General features: G+C 40.9%; 1 protein-coding gene across 1 annotated transcript in view; it reads right to left on the bottom strand.

Moving 5' to 3' along the window:
- gsg1l2b (gsg1-like 2b) overlaps positions 1-13,096 on the bottom strand; it is a 35,455-nt gene extending 22,359 nt beyond the window's left edge. Inside the window, exon 1 of the mRNA XM_003199553.7 lies at positions 12,859-13,096. The gene's annotated coding sequence lies outside the window, so the exon portion shown is untranslated. The remainder of the gene's footprint in view (positions 1-12,858) is intronic.
- Between the last annotated feature and the right edge of the window lie 2,362 nt (positions 13,097-15,458).

Below are 15,458 nucleotides of genomic sequence, written 5' to 3'. Positions count from 1 at the left end.
GCAGCTCATCATAATGAACACACCATTGATCAATCCTGCAGGACGGCAGAGGAACAGTGACAAGACCATTGCGAGAACACAAGCAGATGCAGCGTCACTGAGGGCTGTCATGGAGACCACACCACTTCAGCTTACTGATCTGAATATGATTTATGAGTGTGTGTGTGTGTGTGTGTGTGTTTTATCTTCTTTGCTTTTGGATGCACTTTTTCAGCATAGACATGAAAATTTAACTTATATTGTAGGGGGTGTCATGGTGGCTCAGTGGTTATCAGTGTGGCCTCACAGCAAGAAGGTCTCTGGTTCGAGTCCCGGCTGGGTCAGTTGGTGTTTCTTTGTGGAGTTTGCATGTTCTCCCTATGATAGTGTGGGTTTCTTCCAGGTGCTCCGGTTTCCCTCACAGTCCAAACACATGCGCTATAGGAGAACTGATTAACTACACTGGCCATAGTGTATGAGTGTGTGTGTTTGTGTGTGTGAGAGAAAGAGTGTGTATGGGTGTTTCCCAGTACTGGGTTGGAGCTGGAAGAGCTTCCGCTGTGTAAAACAGAATAGTTGAAGGTTCATACCGCTGTTGCGACCCCTGATAAATAAGGTACTAAGAAAAAGGAAAATATAAACAAAATAAAATAAACTAAAATAACATAAAAAATTCACTAAATTTAAATAAAATACAATACAATAAAATAATAAAATAAAATGAAATAAAATAAAATAATATTAAAATATTAAAATAAAATAAGATAATAAAATAAAATTAATTAAAATAAAATAAAAGAATACAATAAAAATAAATAAATAAATAAATAAATAAAAAATACAATAAAATAAATAATTAAAATAAAATAATAAAACAAAATAAACAGTAAAATAAAATAAAAGAATACAATACAATAATAAATAAAATAAGGTAAAATAAAAAATAAAATAAAACAAAGTAAAATAAAAAATAAAATAAAATGAATGAATTAATAACTAAATAAATTAATAAACAAAATAATGAATAAATGAAGAATATAACAAACAAACAAACAATTAAACAAATAAATAAATAAGATTATGTATGTATAAAAGTTTATCAAAATAATAAAACAATAAATGTAGATTTTATTATATTACATTACATACTGTACATGATTTGAATGCAATTCCCAAAAATACTTAATAAATAAAAAACAGGAATCCAAAAATACTGAAAATGAATATATGGATATTTATTTTTCAGTGTATTTGCACTGCAGTTTTTATCAAGTATTGATACTTTTACTTGAGTATGATTGTGCTTCATCTTAAACTCCACATCTATAATCCTCTTAGTCTATGCTTACATCATCTTCAGCAGCTCGAACACTCTAATGGCGAATGGACAGACGGCTGCTTCTCACTCAGGCCTGCTGGACATGCTAATGAGATGGAGAGATGATGGGCACTAGTGGGCGGGGCTTTCCCCCTCTGATGACACGTATAAAGAGAGAATGTCAATCAAAGTGTGTCTGCATCAAGTCTGATTAGAACCAACACAGTTCAGTACTGCTGAGCATCAGAGACTGCTGGAGACACACACACACTGCTGACACACACACACACACACACTGCTGACACACAACCTCTTATTAAAGTCACTTCTGCATAATAGATGTCCTTTAAGCGTCTCGGTGAAAGAGTTAAGTCTGCATGGATGAAGCTGTGCTCTGTGGAGGATTCGGGCTCTTTCCTGCATTACAGTGGGCCACAGGTGGCTGAACACACTCACCAATCACTCCTCTGAGATTATCCCAGCAGGAGAGAAAGGACTTGCTGTATGAAGGTGCATCGAATCGCTGAATGTAATGAAAATCACAGGGAAACGCATGTGTGCCATGATGCATCAGAGCAGCAGCGAGCATGAAGACGGGAATACTTCACTGTTCAGTTTAAACTGATCGAAAGTGTCAGTAGACATTGCAGTATCGTGTATTATAATATATAGACAGCATACTATTATCAAATATCGCTTTTGCTTGTTGGATGACTAAACTCTGCTCTGATTGGTCTGATGGCTTTACTCTGCTCTGATTGTTTGGATGAAAGGCACATACTCTTCTCTGATTGGTCGAATAGTTTTTCTCTGCTTTGATTGGTCGGTAAATTTACTCTGCTCTAATTGGTCTGATAGATTCACTCTACTCTGATTGGTTGGATGGCTTTACTTTGCTCTGATTGGTCTCTAAATATGCTCTGCTCTGGTTGGTCAGATGTTGTCTGATTGATTTACTATGCTCTAATTGGTCTGATGGCATTACTATGCTCTGATTAGTCAGATGCCATAACTAGGCTCTGATTGGTTAGATAGCATTACTATGCTCTGATTGGTCAGATGGCATTACTATGCTCTGATTGGTCAGATGGCATTACTATGCTCTGATTGGTCAGATGGCTTTACTTTAATCTGATTGGTCTGATTGCATAACTATGCTCTGATTGGTCTGATTGCATTACTATGCTCTGATTTTTCCGATGGCATTACTATGCTCTGATTGGTCAGATGGCATTACTATGCTCTGATTGGTCAGATGGCATTTCTATGCTCTGATTGGTCAGATGGCATTTCTATGCTCTGATTGGTCAGATGGCATTACTATGCTCTGATTGGTCAGATGGCATTTCTATGCTCTGATTGGTCAGATGGCATTACTAAGCTCTGATTGATCAGATGGCATTACTAAGCTCTGATTGGTTAGATGCTTCACTAAGCTCTGATTGGCTTGATGGCTTTACTTTAATCTGATTGGTCTGATGGCATCACTATGCTCTGATTGGTCTGATGACATTACTATGCTCTGATTTGTTCTGATTGCATTATTATGCTCTGATTGGTTAGATGGATTTACTCTTTTCTTATTGGTTGTGTGGCTTTACTCTGTTCTGATTGGTGTGGTGCCTCTTTTCTGCTCTGGGTGGTCAGATGAAGGGCACATATTCAGCTCTGATTCGTCAGATGGCTTTACAAACCTCTGATTGGTCAAATGACTTTGCTATGCTCTGATTGGTTGGATGGCTTTACTCTGCTCTGATTGGTCTGATAAAATACTCTGCCAATATTCTGCTAATGGGGTAAGTTAAATAGTCTTATGTCAAAATAAAAAACAGGATTTTGTTCACCCCACTGCAGATTATTTTGCTTGTTTTAAGAAAAGAGATCACTCAATTTTGACTCATTATTTATAAAAACAACACAAGAAATTAGGAGATATTTGACTAAAAACAACACAAAAACTCTATGTAAGAAATCATATGTTTTTTGCAGCATGGAGACGATGAAGTTGAAAACAACAAATTTAACTTTCATAACTAATATTTTACCTTTTCTACTTCATTTTTAAATATAAATTAATGAGAAACTGTCATTTTAGTTTTCAAAAATATCTAAATTAATATTAATACTTAATGTATGTTATCCAGAGTGTTTCAGAGCTCCACATAACTGGCGTGTGTCGTATTTGGAGGCTACTTCTGAAGCGTCTCAGTTCAATGCTGACAGAAACTCATTCTCAAAAGAGCCCTGTGCTACAAAAGGCAGTATTTCAGTCTGACGTATCTGGGCTATAGTTTGATTTGGTAAATAGGCACAGTTCACTGACAGCCAGACTCAATGCTTTCACACTGAAAACTAGCTGGAGATGTGAAGATGATGGAGAGAATTACTTCTGCATGTGTGTGTCTGAGCTGCTTTAAGTGCTGCATGCTGCTCTTGTTTTTAAAGGTTGCTAACACTGTTTTGTTGCTCTCCTCAGCAGCTTCACGAGGTCAGAAACACTGTCATTTCCTCATAATATCCACCACAGCTTCAGCTCTTTCCTCACTGAGACTGAAACACTTGCTTCAGTGATCTAAACTCTGCCTTCAGCAGAGCATAATCTGATCTGATTGGTCGGATAGCTATGCTCGGTTGGCTTAATTTAGCTCTGATTTGATGGTTTTATACTTCCCTGATTGGTTGGATGGCTTTACTTTGCTCTGATTGGTCAGATGACTCTGCTTTGTTTAAGCTCTGCTCTGACTGGTCTGATCAGCTGTGGTCTGCTCTGATTGGTCAGATGGCTTTACTTTGCTCTCATAGGCCAGATGGCTGTGCTCTTACTCCACTCGGATTGGCCAGGTGTCTCTGCTCTGCTCTCATTGGTCAGATGTCTCTGCTCTTACTCTACTCTGATTGGTCAGATGTCTCTGCATCGATTGGTCAGATGACTTTACTTTGCTCTTATTCGTCAGATGGCTTTTTTTTTGCTCTCATTGGCCAGTTGCTCTTACTCTGCTCTGATTGGTCAGATGTCTGTGCATCGATTGGTCAGATGGCTTTACTTTGCTCTCATTGGTCAGATGGCTTTACTTTGCTCTCATTGGTCAGATGGCTTTACTTTGCTCTCATTGGCCAGATGGCTTTGCTACTCAGCTCCGATTGGTCAGATGGCTTGACTATGCTCTGGTTGTATGGCTTTACTATGCATTGACTGGTAGGATGACTTTACACTGATTGGTCAGATGGCTATGGTCTGCTTTGATTGGTTTGAATGCTTCACACTGACTGGTCAGGTGGCTATGGTCTGCTTTGATTGGTCAGATGACTATGCTTTGATGTGATTGGCTTGATTGCTCTGCTCTGTGAGGTCAGATGGCTTTATTTTGCACTGATTGGTTCTTTTAGTGGAAACCTGCATTTATTGTTGATCTCTTTATATTCTCAAACAGCCACATTACACCGCACATGAAGGGTGATATCTGAGAAACTATAATACCGGCACTTAAACATCTCCCTCAGGATCTTAACAGTGTTAATCTTGATGATTCTGTTCAGCTGAATTCATCCCAGAGTCTGCAGTACAGAAGAAAATAAGGCATGTTTAAAGTAAATTGGAATTGCAATGGTGTTCGCCCCCACGAGCACAATTTCCTCAGCGTCGCTGATTAAAACTAATAAAAATTCAATTTATTGCACACATCAAATATATGGGCTCCATTAAACATCAACAAACGTTTTACTGAACATCTCCCGCATGAGGATACAATGAGTTATTCTAACAAAGATGCTCAAATCCTGATGGTAAAGTTATGCAGATCACATGCTGATTTGACGAAGATCGTTATAACGTGAGCTATAAAAGAGTGTGTGTGTGTGTGTGTGTGTGTGTGCGGTGTCTTGCTTTCTGTCTGTTTGTGCTGAATGAAGGTGTAAATCCACAATGAAGTCATGACTCTGTTGGGCTTTGAGCGTCTCATGAATACGAGTGTTAAACAGCTCACTATTAGCCTTTGGCAAACCTATAAACTCCATGTGTGTCACTGCAGATTAGACAGCGGCCGGAGCAGATAAATAATGCATGATAACAGAGATGGAGAGCAGCGGTAGACGGACTGAGAGAGAGAGAGGGGTGATGAGGACACACACACACACACACACACACACACACACACACACACACACACACACACACACACACACGTCGAAGATATACAACACAATACATCTCTGTTGGGGCCTTTTGTTGAGTTTAATATAATATTTATGATAACTATGATTAATTTGCATGTGTTTATTTCAGAGTACAACACGCTGTGTGTTTGTGAGTGTGTGCGTGTGTGTCTGCATGGCGGAGTGAGAGTTCCTGAGTGTTTGTCTGAGTAGTGTGTGTGAATGTGTGTGTGTGAGAAAGAGAAAGAAAGAGAGCAGGCACTGACATGGAGCATCATAGCAGAGCTCATTAATATTCATGGTCTGGTGGCTTTACTCTACTCTGATTGGTCTGATGAACGGCCCGTACTCTTCTGGTTTGATGGATTTACTATGATCTGATTTGTTGAATGGCTTTATTCTACTCTGATTGGTCTGATTGGCCATAGTCTGTTCTGATTGGTCAGATGGCTTTACGCTGCTCTGATTGGTCTGATGGCTCCGCTTTGCCCTAACTCTGTTCTGATTGGTCTAAGTGGCCATGATCTGCTTTGACTGGTTTGATGGCTCTATTATACACTGATTGTGGTCGGATGGCATTACTATGTTCTGATTGGTTAGAAGGCTCTGCTCATGCTCTGTTCTGATTGGTCTGTGTGGCCATAGTCTACTCTGATTGGTCGAATGGCTCTACTTTTCTCTGATAGGTTAGATGACTATACTCTGCTCAGATGGGTCAGATGGATCTACTCTGCTCTGATTGGTCAAATGGCTTTACTATACTCTGATTGGTCTGATAGCTATTCAATTACTCTGCTCTGATTGGCCGGATGGATCTACTCTGCTCTGATTGGTCAAATGGCTTTACTATACTCGGATTGGTCTGATGGCTCTTCAATTACTCTGCTCTGATTGGTCTGTGTGGCCATAGTCTGCTCTGATTGGTCGAATGGCTCTGCTCTGATTAGTTAGATGATTATACTCTGGTCTGATTGGACGGAAGGATCTACTCTGCTCTGATAGGTCAGTTGGCTTTACACTATGCTCTGATTAGTCTGATGGCTCTTCTGTTTCTCTGCTCTGATTGGTCTGTGTGGCCATAGATTGCTCTAATTGGTCGGATGGCTCTACTCTGCTCAGATGAGTTGGATGGCTCTACTCTGCTCTTATTGGTTAGATGACTATACTCGGCTCTGATTGGTCGGATGGATCTACTCTGCTCTGATTGGTCAGATGGCTTTACTATGCTCTGATTGGTTAGATGGCTCTTCTGTTACTCTGCTCTGATTGGTCTGTGTGGCCATAGTCTGCTCTGATTTGTCGAATGGCTCTAATTCTTTAACATACCACTGTGTAGATATCAGAGAACAATTTAAATGTATTGACTCTACGGCACTTTTTAAATTAAACATTCATTAGTCTCGCAAAATCTGTTGACAGCCAGACACCCCTGATTGTGTTCATTAATAATTACTGTAGGCCCAGCAAAAACGCATTTCACAAATTCGCGAGAGCATGTCAGACAGTTGTCGAAATGTGTCAGAACTCATTTTAATTGAAACTATTTTTGACTCGCATTCTAATGAGATGGCGGCGCTGGTGTAAATCCCTCCGCGGCTGCACATGAATATATGTAAAAGCCAGTGATGTGCGTAATGTACATAAAACTTGCCTTCATTTCTGAGGTTCAATCCGCTCTTCAAATCGGCTGCTGCCGAAGCAGCTCGTCTGAAACTAGTGACAAAAGCGACGGTATGTGGGTCAAGATCAAGAGCGGATGCTGGAGGGTTTGGATGGGGAACAGATAAAGCAGAAACAAAGAGACGCCGCCGTCATTGATCTCACAGGAACCGGCCACTGACAGAGTCATCATATATTAAAACCAGCAGTCAAATCAGTCAGGAGGTGGAGAAGTGTCTTGAACCTTCACCCGGAGCCAGAGCTAGAGATCTGTACATCTGCGTCTCTATTTCACTGCAGCACAGAAACTCTGATTGCCGGAGACCTTTAATTTACCGCTTCTCAACCTGCAGCCGCAGCCGCAGCACAGGATTCAGCACACGCCTCACATCACACGGCACACCTCTTAAAGTCACTCTTAACATTCACACACGACAAACATACTACAGTAGCCTGCTTATTAACCTTATTATTATCCTCATTCTTTCATGTTTGCAAAAAATGCACTGAGCTACTTAGTGCCTTTGTTTTGTTTCTAGTCTAAATATCTTAAATTATTTAAATCAAGAGAGAATTTGTCTTCTCATTCACTTTCATTGTTTTACAATCAGAAAAAGCAGCCCATCATGCTGTTTGATGTGGCAATTATATTATTTGTATTTTTTATATGTTTGTAACTCTAGACAGTTTTTTTAATGGGCATTTTCCCTCCTATTTTCCCCTTAGTCGAGTGAACTACTGATTCTACAGTTGTTGTGGTGATAATGCAGTCGCTATGGTAACACAACTACTATAGTAATTGATCTCTTGTGGTGATACTACAGTTGCTCTGGTAACAGCAATTATAGTAACTGATCCGTTGCAGTGATAATACAGTCACTATGGTAACAGCAACTATGGTAACTGATCCGTTGTGGTGATTCTACAGTTGCTATGGTAAGAACAACTATAGTAACTGATTTTTTGTTGTGATTCTATAGTTGCTATGGTAACACATCAACTGCAGTAACTGACCTGTTGTGGTGATTCTACAGTTGCTATGGTAACACAACTACTATAGTAATTAACCTGTGGTGGTGATTCCACAGTTGCTATGGTAACACAACAACTAGAGTAACTGATCTGTTGTGGGGATTCTACAGTTGCTATGGTAACACAACTACTATAGTAATTGATCTGTCGTGGTGATTCTACAGTTGCTATGCTAACAGCAATTATAGTAATTGATCTGTTGCGTGATAATACAGTTGCTATGGTAACAGCAACTATCGTAACTGATCTGTTGTGGTAATTATACAGTTGCTATGGTAACAAAACTATAGTAATTAACATGTGGTGGTGATTCTACAGTCGCTATGGTAACACAACAACTATAGCAATTGATCTGTGGTGGTGATTCCACAGTTGCTATGGTAACACAACAACTAGAGTAACTGATCTGTTGTGGTGATTCTACAGTTGCTATGGTAACACAACAGCTATAGTAATTAATCTGTCGTGGTGATTCTACAGTTGCTATGGTAACACAACAGCTATAGTAATTGATCTGTTGTGGTGATTCTACAGTTGCTATGGTAACAAAACAACTATATTAATATTGACAAATAACCCGACACTGTAGTTTACTGTAGTAAAAACCACTACAGTACTTATTAGTTCATCAGGTCACTATAGTATGTTACAGTGTGCTGAAGCATTCATTAACAAAGACGACACAGCAGTTTATACAGTACAGTATAATACACTTTACCGTAGTATGGTTGATGCACCCCATTTTAACCTGCTAAAACTAATGAGCATCTCATGACCTTGCTGATCTTTGAATTTATTCGGAACATTTATTTATATCATAGTTTATGTGCATTTTTTGGATAAAAATTCAATAAAAACCTCAGTTGTGCGCAGAGATTTCTTAAAAAATCTATTCACATCTTGGCATTTCCATTTAATGGAAATTAATTTTCATTAATCTTCCATTTTTCCTGCGATAATCCATAGTGTTCATTTAAATCAGTGCATAGAAACAGAGCTGATGTATAATCACAGCAGCAACTCTGAAATCAAAGAGCTTCCTTTAATGAGTTCAGCCTTCGCTAAACATCACCTGAGGTCGAGAGCCGTGACCCAGATATATATCGAGTCACGGGATGCATAACACATATATATATAAATAAATAAAGACACATCAGTGTCTCAACTTCATCTGAGAGATTTCTTCTGTTTTTTCGGTGCCGGAAGAAAGAGATTTCTCTGCAAACTTCTGAGCTGGTGAACTCATTATTTCTAAGTCAAGGACTCACTTCAGGGCTTTTGTGTTTTCTTCTGGAGCTCGAGAGAGAAAAAATACAGGTTTGAGGAGGAATTGTGGGAAGAGATGAGATTCCTGTCACGTTTACATTAAATGTCCTGCAGGAGCAAAACTCTCAGATTCATCATTTCTGTCACTGTGTAGGGGTTTTAACCATGTGAAGGCTGCTTTAACATGCTTCATATGCTTTTTTCAAATGCTTTTCTGATTTAGTCTCTGTCCTGTTTCTATTCCAAATATCTAAAAATCAAGAAGCATTTTCTATGAGACTATTTTGACCACACTGGCAGATTATTTTGCCTGCGGACTCGTCTGATAACTTTATTAGTAATTGTCCTCTGGTATATTCATCACTTTAATTGGGAAAGTAAACACAAAGCGTGTTGTGTGATGTTAGTGTGTGCTGTATTACTGCTGCTCAGATATGAGGGATTAACCCCGTCTTCACGTTCTGACTGTGTGTTTATACGCAGCTGGAGATCTCTGAGTTTTACTGTGGGATATTTCTCTGTATCAAACCCCGATCACGAGCACGAGTGCAGACACACGGCTGGAGTTTATCCACGCCAAAATATCCACACAATCAGCCATGAGCAGTTCAGCAGCACAGACAGAGAGAGAATGTGGAGATACTGCATATATATGAGCCCCCATACAATCAGATAACACACACACACACACACACACACACACACACACACACACACACACACACACACACACACACACACACACACACACACACACAAACAAGCTCACACTCATTCATATTCATCTCTTTATTCATCTGAGGTTACCACAGCGGAATGAACCACCAAGTATTCCAGCATGTCTTACGCAGTGGATTCCAGCCGCAACTCATTACTGGAAACACCCATACACTCTCATTCACACACACACACACACACACTCATACACTACGGCCAGTTTAGTTGATCTGAAATGAATGCGGTGTGCAGTGGGAGAGCATGCAGACGCGTGTTGTGGAGGAAACGGCCGAGGATGATTAGAGTTTTACATTTTTAATTAACAAAGCAGAACACACTGGTGGCAGACGAGACGAGACCGAGATGATGAATGAGCTGTCAGGAGCAGTCCCTCACACACGCATATACTGTATACACACATACAAACACACACTGTACACATGCGCACACACACTCACACAGAGGTCAAAGGTCAAAACACAGGCATGAGGAAGAGCTGCAGCGGAACACTCAGATATCTGTATCTATCCATCCATCCATTCATCTATTCATTCATCCATCCATCTGTCCGTCCGTCCGTCCATCCATCCATCTATCCATCTATCTGTCCATCCATCCATCAATTTGTTTATGCATCCATCCATCCATCCATCCATCTATCTGTCCATCCATCCATCCATCCATTCAACTATCTGTCCATCCATCCATCTTTCTGTCCATCCATCCGTTGGTCTGTCCGTCCATCCATCCTTCAGTCCATCCATTTTTCCATCTGTCCATCCATCCATCCATCCTTCCATCCATCCATCCATCCATCCATCCATCCAGCCATCCATCTGTTCATCCATCCATCCACTCCAGCTATCTGTCCATCCATCCGTTGGTCTATCCATCCATCCATCCATCCATCCGTCCGTCTGTCTGTCCATCGATCCTTCAATCCATCCATCCATCCATCCATCCATCCATCCATCCATCTGTTCATCCATCCATCCACTCCAGCTATCTGTCCATCCATCCGTTGGTCTATCCATCCATCCATCCATCCGTCCATCTGTCCGTCCATCGATCCTTCAATCCATCCATCCATCCATCCATCCATCCATCCATCCATCCATCTGTTCATCCATCCATCCAATCCAGCTATCTGTCCATCCATCCGTTGGTCTATCCATCCATCCATCCATCCATCCATCCATCCATCCATCCATCCATCCATCCATCCATCCATCCATCCGTCCGTCTGTCCGTCTATCGATCCTTCAATCCATCCATCCATCCATCCACCTACCCCCTTATTTATATCCATCCATCCGTCCATCCACCTTTCCATCCATCCATGCATCCATCCGCCTGTCCATCCATCCATCCATCCATCCATCCATCCACCTACCCCCTTATTTATATCCATCCATCCATCCACCCATCCATCCATCCACCTACCCCCTTATTTATATCCATCCATCCATCCATCCATCCATCCATCCATCCATCCACCTACCCCCTTATTTATATCCATCCATCCATCCATCCATCCATCCATCCATCCACCTACCCCCTTATTTATATCCATCCATCCATCCATCCATCCATCCATCCATCTATCCATCATCTTCATCCATTCATTCATCCATCCATCATCTCCATCCATCCATCTATCATCCATCTATCCACATATTTATCCATCTATTTATCATCATCCATCTCCATCCATTTCTTCCGTTCATATCTATCTCTCCTTCTCCATCCATCTTTCCATCTATCTAGCATCATCATCCATCTCCATTCATTTGTCCAACCATCATCCATTCTATCCATCCATACATCCACATCTCTGTCTCTTTTGTCTGTCTGATCTGTTCATGCATCCATTTCTCCATCTTCTTCTCCACAAATATCACACTGTATTAATCTGCGCTCTTCAAACACCCTCATGATTCACGATTCCGCTATTGATTCCTTTCTGAAGAGTGAAAGATGTACAGTACAGCGTGTAAACAAAGAACATCTGCACTCTACATCACCCCACACACACACACACACACACACACACACACACACACACACACACACACACATATAGCCTGTTAAGCTCACATATATTAAAAGAGAGTCCCTCCACTATTGTGAAGAGTGAAGTGGAACCGATCCCCAATGCATGCAACAGATTGTGTGCTTCACAGGGCATCACAGACGGCACGGCATAATCCCTGCAAACTGGATTCACCGCTCACATTTAATAGCGTGCATATTTTGATAACCCCGTCCTCAAAACCCATCCCCGCATGACAGTTTTGATATCTCCACATTAATTGAATCCTGAGATCATTTGTGTCGGCCGGATGCTGCACAAAGCTGGCACCTCTGTGCTTTATCCTGACAGAAACGCATTGCTCTGAGCTGGAAAGCTGTTTGTGAGGAAAATGAATGTTTTTGGCAGCGTCAATATTATGAGTAATCGTGACTAATTGCATGCAAAATAAAAGTCTTGTTATCACTAATATGTGTGTGTGTGTGTGTGTGTTACACTGTAAAACAAATCTATCAATTAACAGTTTCCATATTTTTGTGTGTTTTGGCTTTATTTTGGCAACATGGTAGCTCAGTGGTTAGCACTGTTGACTTACAGCAAGAAGATCGCTGGTTGGAGTCCTGGTTGAGTCAGTTGGTGTTTCTATGTGGAGTTTGCAGAGAATAGTCCTTTAAGTAAAGACATGTATGTATGACAAACCTACCTGTTGTTGCCATTGCTGTCTGTTGAAGGTGTGTGCGTGTCGTCAACAATGATCGGGGAGGGGGAGGGGCAGTGAATCAGCTATACGTTGGTGGCGCCATTCAATTCACAATAATTAAAATATAGCGGATTTCTGTAAGTACATTTAAATTAATAATATCAACAGCAAAATCATTTCATATTGGGGTGGCCAGAGATTGGAGGTGCCTCTGGGCCAGACAAGAAGTGTGACAATACCAAAGAGCTAAACAAACTCATGTGTATAAATACACAAGAGATGATTGAACTGAATACATGCAGGAGTGTGACACAGGTGTAACTAATGAACGTTAACAAACGGCGGGAAAGCAGAACAAAGGAGTCACATGACTTAAGCAGAAGCACATGGAACACACCACACCACACGGGGAATCACATGACACAACAAATCTACAATGACCACATCTAGACACACACCAGAACCGTGACATACACTCATGCATGCATATTTAAGAGAATGTTTATTGAAAACGTAAACTGAAATATCTATGAAACAAAGCTGTTAGGGGGTTGGTTTTTATGCATGTGTGTCACACATATGACTTGTTGTTTCATGTAATGTCAGGTGTTGTAAAGGTGCCGCTGGACTGTAATCGATGCTTTGAGAGTTTGTAAAATCAGCAGACGAGCCTTAGATCAGACGTCTGGTGCTAATTGGCTGTATATTGAGATAAAGCTCATTAGAGTGAGTTGCAGAAAACAAAGAAAAAGCCAAAAGAAGAGGAGCCAGAAATATAATTAGCAGAACAGGAGACAGTATGAGAATAATAAACAATCTGCAAATACAACGATTATTTTTACCAGGTGTGTGTGTGTGTGTGTGGAGAGTGGGGCTGCACAATATATGGTTTCAGCATCGATATCGCAATGTGTGCATCCGCAATAGTCACATCACAGGATATGCAATGTTGAGTATGAAATATAGTTGAGCAAGAACTACAGAATAATATTTAATCACTGCATTTATGCATGAAAAAGACAACATTTTGTGCAATCTAGTGCAAATATCCACATTTCTAAGAGAAACAAAGTTATTTCACCGTTACAGATTATTCCCACTAGCAAGAAACCAATGCCAACACGGGGAGAACATGCAAACTCCACACAGAAACACCAACTGACCCAGCCGAGACTCAAACCAATGACCTTCTTGCTGTGAGGCAATTGTGCTACCCACTGTGATGCCCACATGGACTACATATATAATATTAAATAAACAAACCAGAACAAACTAGGAAACACACGGCTATCATGGGCGCAGCATAAATACAACCAGCGAGACGCGAAACAAACTGATATAGAGTCTTAGTCATTAATGGGGATGAACCACAGCTGTGTGCGTGTGGTCACAGACTAACAGGAGCCGGTGTGTGTGTGAGTGGTGCATGACTGTATGTGTAGTCCATTTATAGCTCATAAGTGATCCATATTTATTGGAGAGCTGATAATCATAACAGAAACTCTGTATTGAGGCGAAGCAGTGGCACAGTAGGTAGTGCTGTCACCTCACAGCAAGAAGGTCACTGATTCGAGCGTCAGCTGGGTCCGTTGGTGTTTCTGTGTGGAGTTTGCATGTTCTCCTCTTGTTGGCGTGGGTTTCCTCCGGGTGCTCTGGTTTCCCCCACAGTCCAAACACATGCACTATAGGGGAACAGTGTGTGTGTGTGTGTGAATGAGTGTGTATAGGTGTTTCCCAGTACTGGGTTGTTGCTGAAAGGGCAGCCGCTGTGTAAAACATATACTGGAATAGTTGGCGGTTCATTCCACTGTGGCGACCCCTGATGAATAAAGAGACTACGCTGAAGGAAAGATAATGAGTAGATGAATTACAAGAAAACTGTGAGACATAAACCCAAGGGAAATATAGGTCTGACTAGTGCCTTACAACACATGTACTTTCAATTGTTTACAGTCTTCACAATAGCAGAAGGAGTATTAGTTTAGTATTGATTCAGTTCAGCAAATTGGTCAGCATTTACACAGTTTATAGCAGATCTGCAGGAGAAAACAGCCTCATTCAGATCAATGCAGCTTTTATTCTCATCCAGTAAAAGTGTTTTCATGAGGCATAAACTGAGAGAAATACAGTCACAGCTGGGAGATATAAAGTTGCAGATACCTTTGGATTTCTCTTTTTTTCTCTTGTGAAGCATAAACAGGTTTGTGTATATCTCTCCCTTTGATTTATGACTTTAAAACACACAGCTCAGATGATTCAGACTCCAGGGACAGAGCAGTAAATGTAGGAAATGTTCACCATGAACACAAGAAGCAGAGTTAGACCTTCCATTCAACCTCAGTTACTGCTGATGTGCCTGTGTGGAGGATAAAACGCACACACACGCACACACACACACACACACGCACACGCACACGCACACGCACACACACACACACCTACACACGCATACACACGCATACACACACACACACGCACACACACACACACACACGCACACGCACACACACACACACCTACACACGCATACATACGCATACACACACACACACACACACACACACACTCACACACGCACACGCGCACACACACACACACACACA

This window comes from Danio rerio, chromosome 12 (assembly GCF_049306965.1).
Source record: "Danio rerio strain Tuebingen ecotype United States chromosome 12, GRCz12tu, whole genome shotgun sequence".
Lineage (NCBI taxonomy): Eukaryota > Metazoa > Chordata > Actinopteri > Cypriniformes > Danionidae > Danio > Danio rerio.
This window is presented reverse-complemented; position numbering and strand designations above follow the sequence as displayed.